The following is a 16,431-nucleotide window of genomic DNA, read 5'->3' as shown; positions in this document are numbered from 1 at the left end:
GACTGGTTGCCAAAGGCTACACACAGATTTTTGGTTTGGATTATAGTGATACTTTTTCTCCAGTGGCAAAAATGACCTCTGTTCACCTATTCATTGCCATGGCCGCTCTTCGACAATGGCCTCTTTACCAACTTGATGTCAAAAATGCTTTCCTCAATGGTGATTTGCATGAAGAAATTTATATGGAGCAACCGCCTGGCTTTGTTGCTCAGGGGGAGTCATCTGGATTGGTATGTCGTCTTCGCAAATCCTTATATGGCCTAAAACAGTCTCCTCGGGCCGGTTTGGTAAATTCAGTTGTGTTGTTCAACAATTTGGTATGTCTCGCAGTGAAGCGGATCATTCAATGTTCTATCGCCACTCGAGTGCTGGATGTATCTACTTAATAGCGTATGTCGATGATATTGTTCTCACAGGAAGCGACTATCTTGGCATCTCTCAGATGAAACAACACCTTTGTCATCATTTTCAAACCAAAGATCTTGGCAAACTCCGGTACTTTTTGGGTATTGAAGTAGCACAATCCAATGATGGTATTGTCAAATCTCAGAGGAAGTATGCGTTAGACATCTTGGAGGAAACAGGGTTAATGAACTGTAAATCTGTTGAGACACCTATGGACCCTAACATCAAACTCCTACCAAATCAGGGGGAGCCTTTCTCAGATCCTGAACGGTACAGAACACTAGTTGGTAAATTAAACTATCTTACTGTTACGCGTCTTGACATTTCCTTCGTAGTTAGTGTGGTGAGTCAATTTCTAAACTCCCCATGTGAAGACCATTGGGATGCAGTTGTTCGCATACTCAAGTATATTAAAAGATCACCTGGAAAAGGTTTGCTATATGGCCCTAACAACGATACAAAAATCGTTTGTTATTCAGATGCTGATTGGGCTGGTTCCCCTTCTGATAGGAGGTCTACTTCTGGATATTGTGTCTCTATTGGTAGCAACCTGATATCTTGGAAAAGTATGAAGCAAAGTGTTGTGGCAAGGTCCAGTGCAGAAGCAGAATATAGAGCTATGGCATCAGCTACTTGCGAGCTTGTGTGGCTTAAACAATTGCTTAGTGAATTGAAATTTGGAGATGTCACTCACATGATACTTATATGTGATAATCAAACTGCTCTTCATATTAGCTCTAGCCCTGTCTTCCATGAGAGAACCAAACACATTGAAGTTGATTGTCATTTCATTCGAGAAAAAATCATATCCGGAGATATCAAGACTGAGTTTGTTAACTCAAGCAACCAGTTGGCAGACATATTCACTAAGTCCTTACGAGGACCTAGAATTGATTATCTTTGTAACAAGCTTGGAACATATGATTTATATGCTCCAGCTTGAGGAGGAGTGTTAGATGTTAAGATGTGTGTTTCTGTTATTTGGGCTTAGTCTATTCTGTATTAAGGGCATTGGCCCATATCTTACAATATAAATAAACTACCCTATGTGTATGCTAAACACACAAGGGATATTTTCTCCCAATCTTCTCTATTTCTCACAGCTCTTAAATAGAATACATAGACATACTTATTGAAAATGCTAATCTATGATGGATGTAATCTATCTCTGCAATTCACATTCAATGATCTTGTACAATAGATATAAATATACCACCAATCTAGTAATCCTCCTAATTATGAAATGTAATTAAAACTCCTAATTCTGTAACTAAAATTATACAAGGAAATATTAACTGCAACATAATTTAAGAGCTTCTGACACTTATGGTTGTAGATTATATTGGAAGAAACAAACACATTGAAGTGGACAAACACTTTTCAAAGGAAAGCATGACAGTGTCTACTCAAGGACACTTGTAGACATATTTACCAAGGGGCTAAAACCGCATTATCTTCGAGAGAATTATATCCAACCTGAAATTGTAGAAGAGTTATTTACTAGCTTGAAAGGGAGTGTCGAGATTGTTAGAATAATTGCACCTATGTATCACCATTAAGCCTACTTAAGGGTAGTGTACTAGTCTTTATGTGTAGTATCTAGGTCTGCACCTAGGTGTCTAGGACATACCTTAATCTTCCTTGTACTTTTGTATCATAACTTTATTATAAATAGATGAAAGTGACAGGGATTGATTAAGCCCTCTAGAAATATATTTTATAGTTTCAATCTCAAGTTGGTATCAGAGCGGATCGATTCCGCTCTAGTTTCGGTCTAGTCTTCTTGGCGACACCTATAGTTGCTATCCACAATTGTCCAACGTTGTTTCCCGCTGTCCACCATTGTTCAACATTGTTTTACAACTATTTGTAGCTATCCACAGCAGTTTGTCACCATCCAGCACCATTAATCTCTGTTCTCTACCGTTTTGACCCTCCAACACCGGCCACCGTCACAACTTCGTCCACTGACCATCCGATCTGGTTCGTCTCTCCGCGCAACGGCCAACCCCACCGATGCCGGAGTCCAGTTCTCCTTCACACGCCATCATGCAAAGCATCTCAGTGTGCCGCCAAAATAGACACTTGGTTGAAATTGTCTGTCCCCTTTTCCTTGGAGTGCATATTTTTGTCCATCACTGGGGGATGCCATCTTAACTGCATGTTATCTTACTAATAGGATGCCCTCCACCTCTCTCAATCATAAAGTCCCTTTCTCCATTTTGTTTCCTAATGATCCTTTATTTCACACATCTCCCAGAGTTTTTGGTTGTGTGTTTTGTTCATGACATGTCTCCAGGACTAGACAAACTCTTCGCTCACACTCTCAAATGTGTCTTCTTAGGCTATTCTCGACTTCAAAAAGGATATCGGTGTTACTCTCCTAAAACTAAGAAGTATTACATGTCTTTGTCAATCCAAGTCTTGATCAAATTTCTCCTGCACCCATCTCTCCAGATACTAATGTCATCCAACACAGGACCCCGATGGATAGTCCACCTCTCCGTGACAATGGTGAATACCCTACTTCAGATTCTTCTCCCTTGTCACCTCATACCACGTCTCCTGGTGAAGCTGATTCAAGTTGGCCCATTACTCTCAGAAAAGGTACTCGGTCTACTCGCAACCCACATCCCATTTATAATTTTCTTAGCTATCACAGATTGTTGCCTTCCTATTACTCTCTTTTATCCTCAATATCTTAGTGGTTATACCCAAAAATGTGAATGAAGCTCTTGCTCACACTGGATGGCAACAAGCCATGGTTGCAGAAATGCAGGCTCTTGACCACAGTAATACTTGGGAGCTCGTACCACTTCCGCCAGGAAAAAAGGACATTGGTTGCCGATGGGTGTATGTAGTTAAAGTCAGCCCTGATGGTGAAACTGATCGACTCAAAGCTCGGTTAATTGCAAAAGGTTACACTTAGGTTTATGGTCTTGATTATTATGACACTTTCTCTTCTGTAGCCAAGATGACTACTATTAGCCTCTTCCTTGCCATGACAGCAATTCGTCACTAGCCACTTCATCAATTAAATATGAAGAATGTCTTCCTCCATGGTGATCTTGAGGAAGAAGTTTATATGGAGCAACCTCCTGGGTTTGTTGCTCAGGGGGGAATCTGGTATGGTCGGCAAATTTCGTCAATTTCTATATGGCCTCAAGCAATTACCACGTGCTTGGTTTGGAAAGTTTAGCTCTATTGTTCAAAACTTTGAGCTAAAACCCAGTGAAACAAACCATTCGGTTTTTTATTGTCATTGTGTTTACTTAATAGTATATGTTGATGATATAGTCATTACAGGAAATGATGCCGTTGGAATATCTCAACTGAAAGAGTACTTGTGTAGACATTTCCAAACCAAGGATCTTGAAAGTCTTAAATACTTCTTAGGCATTGAAGCAGCTTAGTCAAAAGATGGAGTTGTAATCTCCAAAAGGAAGTATGCTCTTGATATATTACAAAAAACAGGCATGATTGATTGCAAACCGGTAGACAATCCCATGGACCCAAACCAGAAATGAAGGACAAAAGAAGGTGAATTATTCTCTGATCTTGAGAGGTATAGGTTGGCAAATTTTTTTATCTCACTATTACAAGGCCAAATCTATCTTTTGCAGTTGGAGTGGTTAGTGAGTTCATGCAGGCTCCATGTGTTGACCATTGGAATGCTATCATTCGCATTCTAAGGTATGTGAAAAAGACTCCTGGGCAAGGGTTGTTATATGAAGATAAAGGAAGCATTCAGGTATCTGAGTACTGTAATGTAGACTGGACAAGTTCGCCTATTGATAGACGGTCTACTACCGGATATTGTGTTTTCCTGGAAGGAAACATTATTTCATGGAAAAGTAAGAAACAGAATCTAGTAGCTTGATCAACAGCTGAAGTCGAATATAGGGCAATGGTGTCACTGACATGTGAACTTATATGGGAAAGCAATTCCTTCAAGAGCTTAACATCTGTGACAGATGAAGATGTATTACGATAATCAAGTTGCTCTCCACATTGAATCAAATCCAGTGTTTTACAAGAGGACTAAACATATAGAAATCGATTGTCATTTTGTTCGTGAAAAGTTGTTGACTAAAGAAATATGTATTGAGTTTGTTGGATCAAATGACCAACTTGCAGATGTGTTGACCAAGTCATTAAGGGGTCCTTGGGTTGAGTTTATTTGTTCCAAACTTGGTACATACAATCTATATGCTCCAACTTAAGGGGGAGTTTTAGAATAATTGCACCTATGTATCATCGTTAAGCCTACTTAAGAGTAGTGTACTAGTCTTTATGTGTAACATCTATAGTAGTACCTAGGTCTACACCTAGGTATCTAGGGCAAACCCTTAATCTTCCATGTACTTTTGTATCAAAACTTTATTATAAATAGATGAAAGTGAGAGGGATGAATTAACCCCTCTAGAAATATATTTTACAGTTTCAGTCTCAAGTAAGATATTTTAGGAGGCTTTGGATTTTATTTTGTCGAGATATTTTAGGAAGTTCTAGAGTTTACTCCCATTGGTTCTAATTATGTATATTAACTATATCTTGGTTTTATTACTAGCATATCAATCTTACAATCTTGGAGATTTTTTTCCTAGAATAGGTTGTTCTTGTTTCCTAAATTACCCGATCAATGTATGTACATAATCATGTATATGTAATGAGACTCAATAAGACAAATTATTTTCTAATAAACTTAAGAAAAACCCTTAGGACTAGCAATGACTTTAATGTCTAATACCATTCTTTAGGATCTTTAGATTGTGACATCGGAGCTACTAACCATATGTTACGGTATAAGGTAGGGGGTAATAATAAGGTCTGGAAAGTATATGAGAAGGAGAAGGAAGGTAGGAGGGAAGTGAGGCCGAACAGTAACCGAATGGTGGAAGGTGTGGAGAGGTCTAGTCGAACGATGGAAGGTGGTGAAGAGCGGGAGCTGAACGATAGGAGGCAGGGGAAGCAAAGCCGAATGGGAACTGGACCCGATCGGTTGAAGAGTGACTATCCTAACTGAGACAACAGTTAGGATAGGCGGGAAATAGTTAGAAATAATTATAGTAAATAAGAATATATCTTAGGGAAATATTTTATTTAGAACAATATTCATATTTTATTCTAGGGAAAGATTTTATTCTAGGGAAATATTTCATTTTAGGGAAATATTTTATTTAGAACAATATTCATATTTTATTCTAGGGAAATAATTTTACTTAGGAAATAATTAGTATAAATAAAGGGAGAGTCTAGGGTTAAAGGTATGCTTTTGATTATTGAGTTTTGTGACAAACGTTATTGTCTTGTGAGGGAGGTTATGCTCCCAAATAATTGATGGAGGTTGTGCTCCCAATTATTGTTTACTTTTGTTTATTCAGATATTACCATCAATAAAAGATATTCATTCGTTCATTATCATTCATTCATTATTCTTTTGCTTGTTGTGAGTGTGTGAGAGGGTGATTTTGTTACATCTCCTACTCGGATACGTAACAGACTCAATAAGACAAATATTATTTTCTACTAAACTTAAGACAAACCCTTAGGACTAGCAATGACTTTAATGTCTAATACCATTCTTAAGGATCTTTAGATTGTGACATCGGAGCTACTGACCATATGATGTGTTGAAAGTTCCACATCGACTAGATATAAGGTCAATTTATTGTATATAAGTGGGTGGAAACCTCACCTTACAAGCTAGTTTTGTGAGGTTGAGTTAGGCTTAAAGTTCACTTCTTAACATGGTCTTAGAGTCAGGTTAAAGCCTATCCTATCGAGATTTGTGTGGAAATATTGTTCCACCCACTATCAAGCCACTATCGAACCACCCATTAATGTCTAGTCACACGCTCGAGATGTATATACCTCGGCGTAGGGGAGTGTTGGAAGTCCCACATCGACTAGAGATAAATCCAATTTATAGTATATAAGTGGGTGCAAACCTCACCTTACAAGCCGGTTTTGTAGGGTTGAGTTAGGCTTAAAGTTTACTTCTTAACATATGACATCATATTCTTGTTTTCTAGCATACACTACTTTCTCTAGTAAACAACACATTAGTATTGTGTTTATGAAAATGGTAAAAAGGTATTGCAAAAAGTAAAGGCCAACATCCTTGGAAGTCATAGAATAATCCATTTTCAAGTGTTGGTAATTAAGTTCGTTTGGGAAGAAGCTTTATCTATGAATACTTCATAAGTGGGTATTCATCCTGGTTATGACCTCATTCTTGCTTTCCGTCCATATTTGAACACTCTGGCTTCGGGTTTGGGTGTAATCAGAATTGTATAATATTTTACTATGGATGAACATGAGACAAAAGCATGAGAAAATATCAAACCTGAAAGGAACTCTTTTTATCAGCTGGACTATCATATGACTTCATATGAAGTGTGATGGAGTCAAAATAAGGAATCACGGCTGATTCTGCAGGAACCATGAGTCCACATATCCCAAGTAGTGCAGCAGCACAAATTGAACGAAGTAAACTTGATTTCCCACCACCATTCGGTCCTGTCAAAAGAAATAATGATTCCATATCAACATCATTACGCACAACACCCTCTGCGATGTGGATCCAATATGGTGATAAACCAACTATCTTCATCCCATGGGTTTTGTCCGACGATTTTACATCCTGTAACAATTTAACATATAGCCATCAACTCTCAAACCCAAACAAGTTATGAATAAAAATAACTGCCATTAGGTGATAGAGAAACACATTTACACATCTATGCTCAGAGGACTGAGATATAGTTGTAATTGTCTAACAACGATAACCGTTTTAACTGCCTAATCAATGGAATCATTGTAACCGCCTAACAGCTGTAACTATCTGACCAAGATACAACTCAGTTACAAGAGTGTACAATATACAGAGAACAATCCATAAGTTTATTCTCTGCAAACATAAACATTATCCATCAATAAAAATAACAGCACTATCAAGTTATTACATACTACCTCAAACCCATTCGAATGTGCAAGTGTTGGAAAAACCCATCTCCTTCTTCTCCCTTCACTGAAAGGCATCAAGTAAATAATTTCACCATTTCAGTATTATAAAACATTGATTGGTTACATTACATTTTACAACCACCGATTTCAAAACAGAAGAATTCCACAAGATTCTGAAAAGTGAAGAATGATTATTTTGTGGTAGGCTTAATTTATTAAAGAAACCAAGATAATAACAATTAACCTGACCACTTATTCACCATTTTCCATAAACAACCCAAGAAAAGCAAGCATATATGTTGGATTCCCACATATGTCTTCCAAATCAAGAGAGCCTATCACAATATGCAATTATCAAGATGAGCTATATTCTATGACACCATATCAGATTTCATCCTAAAACCTATTGGTATTAAGTGAAGTTACACAACAAATATATAAGCCATATACCAAGGATTGAGGCAGACCATGTGGGATTTCCCAACACCCACCTTATATAGAAGTCTTCCAAATCAGGAGAACCTACCAGTAGAGGTGATTACTAAGAGGAGTTATAGTCTCCGATACTGTTAGGTTTCTGAATATGAAACCCAACAATGACAAACACTCACACTCACAAACAAGAAAACCAACTGTAAAAGAATGGTATTCTGTATTCAATGTACCAAAGTTCAATGTACAATCAATATACGGGAGCCTAATCCCCCTCAACAGGACAAATGTTCCTGTCTATACAAACTAATGTCAAAAGCTACCCAAAACAAAGTACAGAACTCTATTTATACAATTCCTAATTTCTCGCCTCTCCTAACTGCTAAAACTGTTAGGACATTAACTCTTCCTTCTCCTCTCATAAACTCTCCACTCCCAAATATTACCCACTGCCTGACGATCAACCTTGTCCTCAAGGTTGAAATCTGGATATTGGTCTTTGATAGTTAGTGCATCTTCCCAAGTCGCTCCATCTCTACCTTCTTCATGCCATTCAATCAATATCTGTTGCACCATTTTTTCCCCTTGTTGTATCTGCCTTCTGTCCAGAATTCTGATGGGCCAAAATGTTGGCCCCTCTACCTGCAGGTCTGTTGGCAGTTCCTTCTCCACACTCTTCGCGCTCACTGCCTTCTTTAGTTGAGACACATGGAATATAGGATGTATCCTAGATGTGTCAGGTAATTGGAGCTTGAAGGCTACCTCCCCTACTTGTTGTATGACTTGAGATGGCCTAAAATATCTAGCTGACAAGTTTGGATGCAGTCTTGAGGGCATAGAAGTCTATTGATGGGGTCTAATCTTTAAATATACCCAATCCTTGACCTTAATATCCATTGGTTTCCTCTTTCTAGTCGCATATTTTGCCATCAAGTCCTGAGCTCGGGTTAAATAGAATCTAAGCTGCCTAAGGGCTTCATCCCGAGTCCGCAACTCCTGTCCTACTGCTTCTACAGGAGTTTCTCTGGTATGAACCTGTTTAGGGAGGGAGGAGCTCTGCCATAAACAGTCTCAAAGGGGTGCATTTCGCTGCACCTTGATAGCTAGTATTATACCAATACTCAGCCCAAGGAAGTATTGTACTCCAGCTTTTTGGCTGCTCTGAGCAAAACACCTCAAATAGCCTTCAAAATCTTGTTTAAAACTTCAGTTTGCCCATCTGATTCAAGGTCATAGGCAGTACTCATCTTCAGTTGTGTCCCTCATCTTGAAAAGCTCCTTCCAGTATACACTCAAAAACAATGGGTCCCTATCACTAACAATGGAGACTGGCACCCCATGTAGTCGGACTATCTACCTAACAAACACTTCTACTATGGTGCGTGCTGAATAAGGATGTTTCAAAGGTAAAAACTGACCATATTTGCTCAGGCGATCCACTACCACCAGCACAGCATCATACCCCTGGGACTTAGGCAGTTTGACTATAAAATCCATACTCACTTTTTCCCAAACAACGTGAGGTATGGGTAAAGGTTGTAACAGTCCTTGAGGAGAAGATGCTAAATATTATGTGTTGACATACTAAACAACCAGCAACAAAATCAGTGACTGACTTTTTCATCCCCATCCAATACAGTGATTGGGCTACCTTTCGGTAATTCTTGTAAATACCTGAATGCCCCCATGTATTTGTCATTGAAACTCGACTATGAGCTTGGGAATCCAGGCTGAACTAGCTGAAAGCACCACCTCCCTTTATAATGCAACCTGTCATGCTCTACAGTGAAGGCTGGATGTAAATTAGGATCTTTCTTGATATCTTCTATCACCTTTACCAATGCCTAATCCTCCTCAACTTCCATCAAAACCTCCTGAAAGTCCTACCAATAAGGCCTTGCCACCACCCTCAATTCCTTCTCATCCTCCCCATTTTCCTCCTTTTTTTCGTGACAACGCATCCCCATTGTTAGTTGCTCCTGATTTATGCAGAATTTCAAAGTCATACCCCAATAGTTTAGCCATCCAATTTTGTTGATTCTGTGTAGTGATCCGTTGTTTCAACAAATATTTGAGGCTTCTTTGATCAGTGTGCACAATAAACCTCTGCCTAGGAGATATGGTCTCCAATGTTGGATAGCCATACTAAAGCCATAAGCTCCTTTTCATATATCGATTTGTTCAAAGATCCTCTGATAAAGTCTTGCTAAAGAAAGCAATGGGTCTTTTTCCTTGGGTAAGAATTGCCCCTACCCTCCACCTGATGCATCGCATTCTATGTGAAAGGGCTGACTAAAAATCAGGCAGGATCAACACTGGTGCAATGGTGACAGCTTCCTTCAACCTGGCCATTGCAGCACTAGCTGGTTCTGTCCACGCGAATTGCCCCTTCTTCAAAACTCAGTCATGGGTTTTTCAATTTTACCGTAGTCCCTTACAAAACGCCTGTAGTACCCTGTAAGGCCCAAGAACCCTCTCAAAGCCTTTAGAGTCTGGGTTCTTCCCACTCCAACACTACTTTTACCTTTCTTGATCCATTTCTAGTCCCCTCTCTGAAATTAGATGCCCAGATATCTATTTGTATTGTTTCAAACTCACATTTTTTCTATTCGCCACCCAGTTATTCTGCTCAGTTTACTCAACACCTGCCCCACATGCTTCAAATGTTCTCCATGATGGTTGTAAACCAAGATGTCATCAAGAATACTAACACGAACCTCCTCAAATAAGGTTGCAGCAAGTTGTTCATGGCACTTGAAAGGTTGTTGGTGCGTTGGTGAGACCAAAAGGCATCACCATGAACTCATAATGGCCTTGGTGAGTTCTAAAGGTTGTTTTATGTATATCCCCTTCTCCATCCGAATCTGGTGGTATCCTGCCTTCAAATCCACTAAAAAATACCTAGCTCCCCTTAACTCATCCAGTAATTCTTCTAAACGGGGATGGAAACTTGTGGGTATAGTAGCCCGATTTAACGCCCTATAATCCACACAGAAACGCCAGTTGCCATCTTTTCTTGACTAATATAACTGGGCTTGAATACGGGCTAGTGCTAAGTCTGATAATCCTGTCTTCAACATTTCCGCCACTTGCTTCTCAATTTCACCTTTCATCACGTGTGGGTACCTATATGGGCGCACATTCACAGGGTCAACCCTTCCTTGAGGGGTATTTGATGCACCATCCCTCTGTCTGGAGATAATCCCCTGGGTTCATGGAAGACCTCTGAATGTATCTCCAGAAACCTGCTTCAATCCTCTGGTGTCTCCCTGTCAGCCCCTGGCAGTCGGTATTCCTCACTTCTTCCTATCTGCCCTAAATTCCCACACCAACATCCATGCCTCCACTTCCTCATCTTCAGTAAAGCTTCGGGCTCCACCAATCTTCTAGCCAACATGGGATCCCTTTTATGACCACCTTCTTCCCCCTTGACTAAACACCATCGTCAACTCTCCCCAATTCAGGGTCACTTCTCCCAGCTTGGCCAACCACTCCCCCCTAGGATTATATCCATTCCCCCTAATTCAAAAACATGAAACCTATCCTCTATCTCGGTTTCCCCTATGTTGATCATGACCTCCTTACAACAACCCTGGTCTTTTTCCTCTGCCCATCTCCTAGACTCACCTGGTAAGGTGGTGTGTCCTCAATGGGTAATCCCAACTCCTCTTCCAGTCCTCTGCCAATGAAACTATGGCTTGCACGCACACTCACAAACAAGAAAACCAACTGTAAGAGAATGGTATTTTTATTCAATGTAACAGAGTTCAATGTACAATCAATATATGGGAGCCTAATCCCCCTCCACAGGACAAACATTCCTGTCTATACAAACTAATGTCAAAAGCTACCCAAAACAAAGTACAAAACTTTGTTTATACAATTCCTAACTTCCTGCCTTCCTAACTGCTAAAATAGATACGACAGTAACTTCCTTCTCCTCTCATAAACTCTCCACTCCCTAACAGATACCACATGTCAGATTTCATCTTGAAACCATTGATATTACATGAACTGTCAGATAACACTAATTAAGGAAAGTGATGTAGGACTTTCCAACAATGTACACTATGAGACAGATAGCACAACTTTCATGTTGTCTTCCCATTCCTAAATATTTGTTTAACTATTGCTCCTATTTAAAAAAATTGCTCTTATTATATGACAATAAAATACTTTTGTTAAGATGTTATTCAGATTAGATATTCATTCTTTGGTTTTCTATTCTTTAATTCTGATAGAGTGTTAAGAGTGTATGAGAGGAGGAAGAGAAAGTAATAGGATGTTTAGGCGGTTAGGAGGTTAGGAAGTGTGTTTAACTGTTAGTGACCCTGCTAACAGTTAAGGGAACCTTATCAAAAGGTTGTGGACTTTTATAAAGGGCTTCTGATATTTTCTAGTAAAAACAGGAGTTGTTCCTGTAGAGGGAGAGTGCTCCCATGAGAGTTGAGTGCTGTTCTTATAATGTCTTTGAATACAAGAGGAATATACAGTTTTGTTCTTTGTTGTCTTTGCAAGTTCGGTTGAGTGAGTGTTAGATAGATCTTGTACTAAAAGAATATCAGATTCTCTCCTACATTCCTTGCATAAACTGTTGTAAACACAAACTTTACGAACTTATTTTGCTGTCCACCTGCATAAATATTGAACAAAATCATATAATGCAATATAAAATTTTCATAATACTGTTTCAGGTTTTCCGATGACTTCAATTAAATCACAAAACTATTGTTTGAGCCCTAGGAGACAAATGCCCATTAAATATTTTCTAAGGAAACTAAATTTAATCAACAAACTTAAGACAGATACTTGTAGCTTAAACAGATCTAATAAAACCCACTTAAAAAAATTAATGCACCAAAAAGAAAAAATACCATTGCATTTTATCCAAAAAAGTACAGCAGAAGCAACTGCAAATGTTTACAAACCTTGCATGAGCGAATAAAGCTTTGGTAATAACAAGTAGTGTGGATGAAAAGACAAGAATGTTTATACTGTAATGCAATTCAGTAGCGAGTTCCCTTAAAATTTCCAAAACTCGTTCTGTTGCCTTGGCATTTGCTTCATGGTACCTTCAACAGGTAAACTTATCAACATATATGATTTAGCAAAAAGAACTACAGTAGTTTGACAAAATAAAGTAAATAATAATAAGATACAATTACTCATAAAAAAGGTACCTTGTTAATGCAGCCTAACCTTCGGGTGGTAAACCATTCCTCCCCAACCCTTTTACCTTTAGAATCTAAGCATGCCTAAGCTGTTTAATTTGTTCCTCCCCAGGGCTACCAGACCACAAATTGGTGTAAGCGTTTGCCTCTGAACCAAACTGCCTCATGCTCACGAGCATAACAAATTTCCCCCCTAGGACCTCCAAGGGGGCTATAGTAGCCTTTACTCTAGAAACAACAGGAACAAAATCTCAGTGACCTGTAACAATGTTGGGACAACATTAGTGTTGCATAAACAAGACTCCAATATGCAAACATGTACAGACAAGATGAGTTACATAGACCTACTGCTAGGTGCAAGACCTCAGCTGCTTTTGCACTGCAGTAAACACGTCATCTATGTGGATTCTTTTATTCGACCTTTCCATTAGACTCCATATCTTCAAAAAATTCATGAGGAATAGAGAGAAATAGTTGACTTTCTGATCATTCCCACCATCAGAGAGATTATTTCACCAATCTTACTAGATGCAACTTCACATCCAGCAACCTGGAAACAAATAACATTAGGGTAGTCTAAAATATTAGGGTAGAATTATTTATTAAGAGTAAATTATATATATATATATATAATATATTAATATAAGATTGGAAACTAATTTTGGAATATAAGAACACTAGAAAATAATAGATCCCTATTATCAAGGATATTTACAAACACACTTATCTATAGCCTGTTGACACAATACGGAGTAAGAAAATCTAATTGTAGACACTACCCTCAAGCTTGAGGAGGAGTGTTCAAATGTAATGTTCTTATATTATTAATACTTATGTAGGGGAACTCATCTATTAGGTTTTTAGGGTTCCTGACCTTTGTATTCTACACTACTGTACTCTATTCTAAATATAGTAGTAAGTTGTATCAGCGGTTAAGTGAAATAAAACAGTTTTGAACTAATTATAAGCTCTCAAGTCTAACATATATGGAAATAGGATATGATTTTATTACATCAAATAAGAAATATCTTGACAAATTTTTCTCATTATTAGTCAATGACATGCATACAACTTACCCATTACAAACAATTCTTCTATAGAGATAAAAAATATTATGGGTCATCCTTTAGTTAATATGTTTTGAGAAGTTGTACCCAATTTCCTACGGAGAAACAATCCCCTTTTATTTCAATAAAGTGAAGAAATAAACTTTTCACACTCACCAAGGTTTCAAAGTCAATTTCTAACCCAGTTGTCGCCCATGTGGGTGCGATTAAACTTTCCAATATTTCATTGAGCTCAAGGGTTCTATACATCTGCAAAATTTCATCGACCACATTCTTTATTCTACAAAATTCCATATGATTGACCTCTCTCCATTCAAGTAGCTTTACAAGCTGCACAAAAATGCACATGCAGAATGGTTAAAATAAAAAAAGTCTAAGGATCTAAATATGAAAGGTATTGAAAATATAGTACAGTAAATATTGTTACACTTTAAATATTGTTACACTTTAAATATTGACTATGTGTAAGAGATGTAAATAAGGATTAGGCCAATAGTCGCAGACCTATCTAAGAATAAAACTTGCGACTAATCTCCTCTTTATTGGCAGCAAATTAAAAACTAAAAGAACAAAAGATATCCTAAAATATTGAAAATAATATTCTCTTAACTGTACAATTAAGAATTAATCAGACTATTCTCTTTAATGATATAAATCCGAATGAAACTTCTTAATAAAGGCTCAATAACCAACACATAATATTGGAGCCCAAAATGGAAAAAAGGAAATTTGCATCACATATTTAGATAAGAAAAAATGCCAATTCAAGTCTCTTGCTCAAATAAAAGCAAACAAGTATGAACCATGACATAAAACAGTCATGACATACAACACTTTTGCAAGAACTTGTTTCTATCTAAAGTTCCATCAACAATATAAAGTTCGGACACTCTTCTTCAATAGTGTCTCCCTATCCGACACATATATGACACCAACCCACGTATGACATTGGTGCAGCACATATCAGCCACTGTTGAAGTGCCAAATTTAAAAAACGATTTCTAATGTCTGACACAGCTCTGACATGACTCCAACAAAGTGATAATGAGGACAGGCTGTGATTTTTTTATGCTAGAAATCCATAAAACTTATTCTGTAAGTATTAGGTTACTTTATGCGAGTAACCTAAATCTATACTCTACTCTCGCTTCAACAATCGAATAACAGAAAAAAAAAAAAGTATGTATGTATTATGGATTCAGTAAAGTATCGAAAATACAAGTATACTCTCCCCCAAGGAAGCCTACCTTCCTCCACTGTCAAATATATCTAGTCTTTACCCAAAAGAAAATAACCTCCTTAATTAGAGTTACAAGAAGACTATTTAGTTTCTCATTCTCGCGCCCTAACCTTTATGCTAACCTAACCTGCTCTTCTACTAAATACCGTTCGGTACTAGTGTATATATACCGTTCGGTCTTTGATCCCATCCTCCTTTCATTTACCGTTCGGTATTAGTTTATACCACTCGGCCTCTACTTCCCTTTCCCTTCTGGATACCGTTCGGTCTATACTTCCCTTCTCCCTTCTGATACCGTTCGGCATCTACTTTCCTCCTCCCTTCTGGCTACCGTTCGGCCTCTACTTCCTCCTTTCTTCTTGCTACTGTTCGGTCTTACTCTTTTATTCCTAACATTACTCTACCCCTCAAAATCAACCTTGTCCTCAAGGTTGAAGTTAGGGAGTTGTTATTTGACGTAATGCTCCTCTTCCCCGGTGGCGCCCTCCAATTCAGGTCTGGAGACTTGGGTGGTGGCAAATCCTCCTCCACTGTCTTCCATTCTTCCTGGATTCTATTAACTTCCAGCATCTCATAAATGGACTTAGCAAGGGAAGATTCAAATAATGCCTTGCTAAAGAAAGCTATGGACCTCTTGCTTTGAGACAAAACCGCCCCTACTCCAGTGCCTGAAGCTGCACACTCCACGTAGAAGGTTTGGCCAAAATCAGGTAGAGCCAGTACAGGGGCTGTGATTTTTTCTCTATCCAACTCCATACCCCCTTCAGATATTTTGTGCCCCAAATATCTCCTCTACTTCTTGCCAAATTCACTTGTCTTCTTGTTGACAAAGAGCTTCTGCTTAACTAGCACTTCCAGGACTTGTGTGAGATTATGTGTGTGCTCCCAGTTTTGCTATATACCACATCCCCAAAAATTTGCTTCAATCCTATCCCTTCATTGGGAGTTAAGCCACTCTTGTCTGTCTCCCCCTCCATCAGTTCAACTTGGCTCAAGCTCCAAACTCGCGTCAAGGTTTCAATCTCTCTTTCCTTTAGGAGTACCTTTGGAGTAACAACCCTTCTGTCAAAGTGGGATCCCCCTTCTCTCCACCTTGTTCCCTCCCTGCTTCAATCTTCATGCTAAAGCTGCCTCCAATCTACTTTAA

The 16,431-nt window shown here is 38.5% G+C and overlaps 1 pseudogene across 1 annotated transcript in view; it reads right to left on the bottom strand.

Annotated features, from left to right (window-relative positions):
* The window catches only part of LOC124833052 (DNA mismatch repair protein MSH1, mitochondrial-like), a 36,373-nt pseudogene that overhangs the window by 6,378 nt on the left and 13,564 nt on the right, over nt 1-16,431 (bottom strand). The window contains exons 8-13 of the transcript XR_015780816.1: nt 14,201-14,374; nt 13,322-13,527; nt 12,987-13,227; nt 12,735-12,878; nt 7,381-7,438; nt 6,755-7,051 (exon numbers count right to left, since the gene is read on the bottom strand). The product of XR_015780816.1 is annotated as a DNA mismatch repair protein MSH1, mitochondrial-like (transcript). The remainder of the gene's footprint in view (nt 1-6,754; nt 7,052-7,380; nt 7,439-12,734; nt 12,879-12,986; nt 13,228-13,321; nt 13,528-14,200; nt 14,375-16,431) is intronic.

The sequence above is a fragment of the Vigna umbellata genome, chromosome 7, assembly GCF_029865625.1.
Source record: "Vigna umbellata cultivar VRB3 chromosome 7, Vumbellata_1.0, whole genome shotgun sequence".
Lineage (NCBI taxonomy): Eukaryota > Viridiplantae > Streptophyta > Magnoliopsida > Fabales > Fabaceae > Vigna > Vigna umbellata.
Note: the sequence above shows the minus strand (reverse complement) of the source record. Positions and strands in the feature narration are given on the sequence as shown.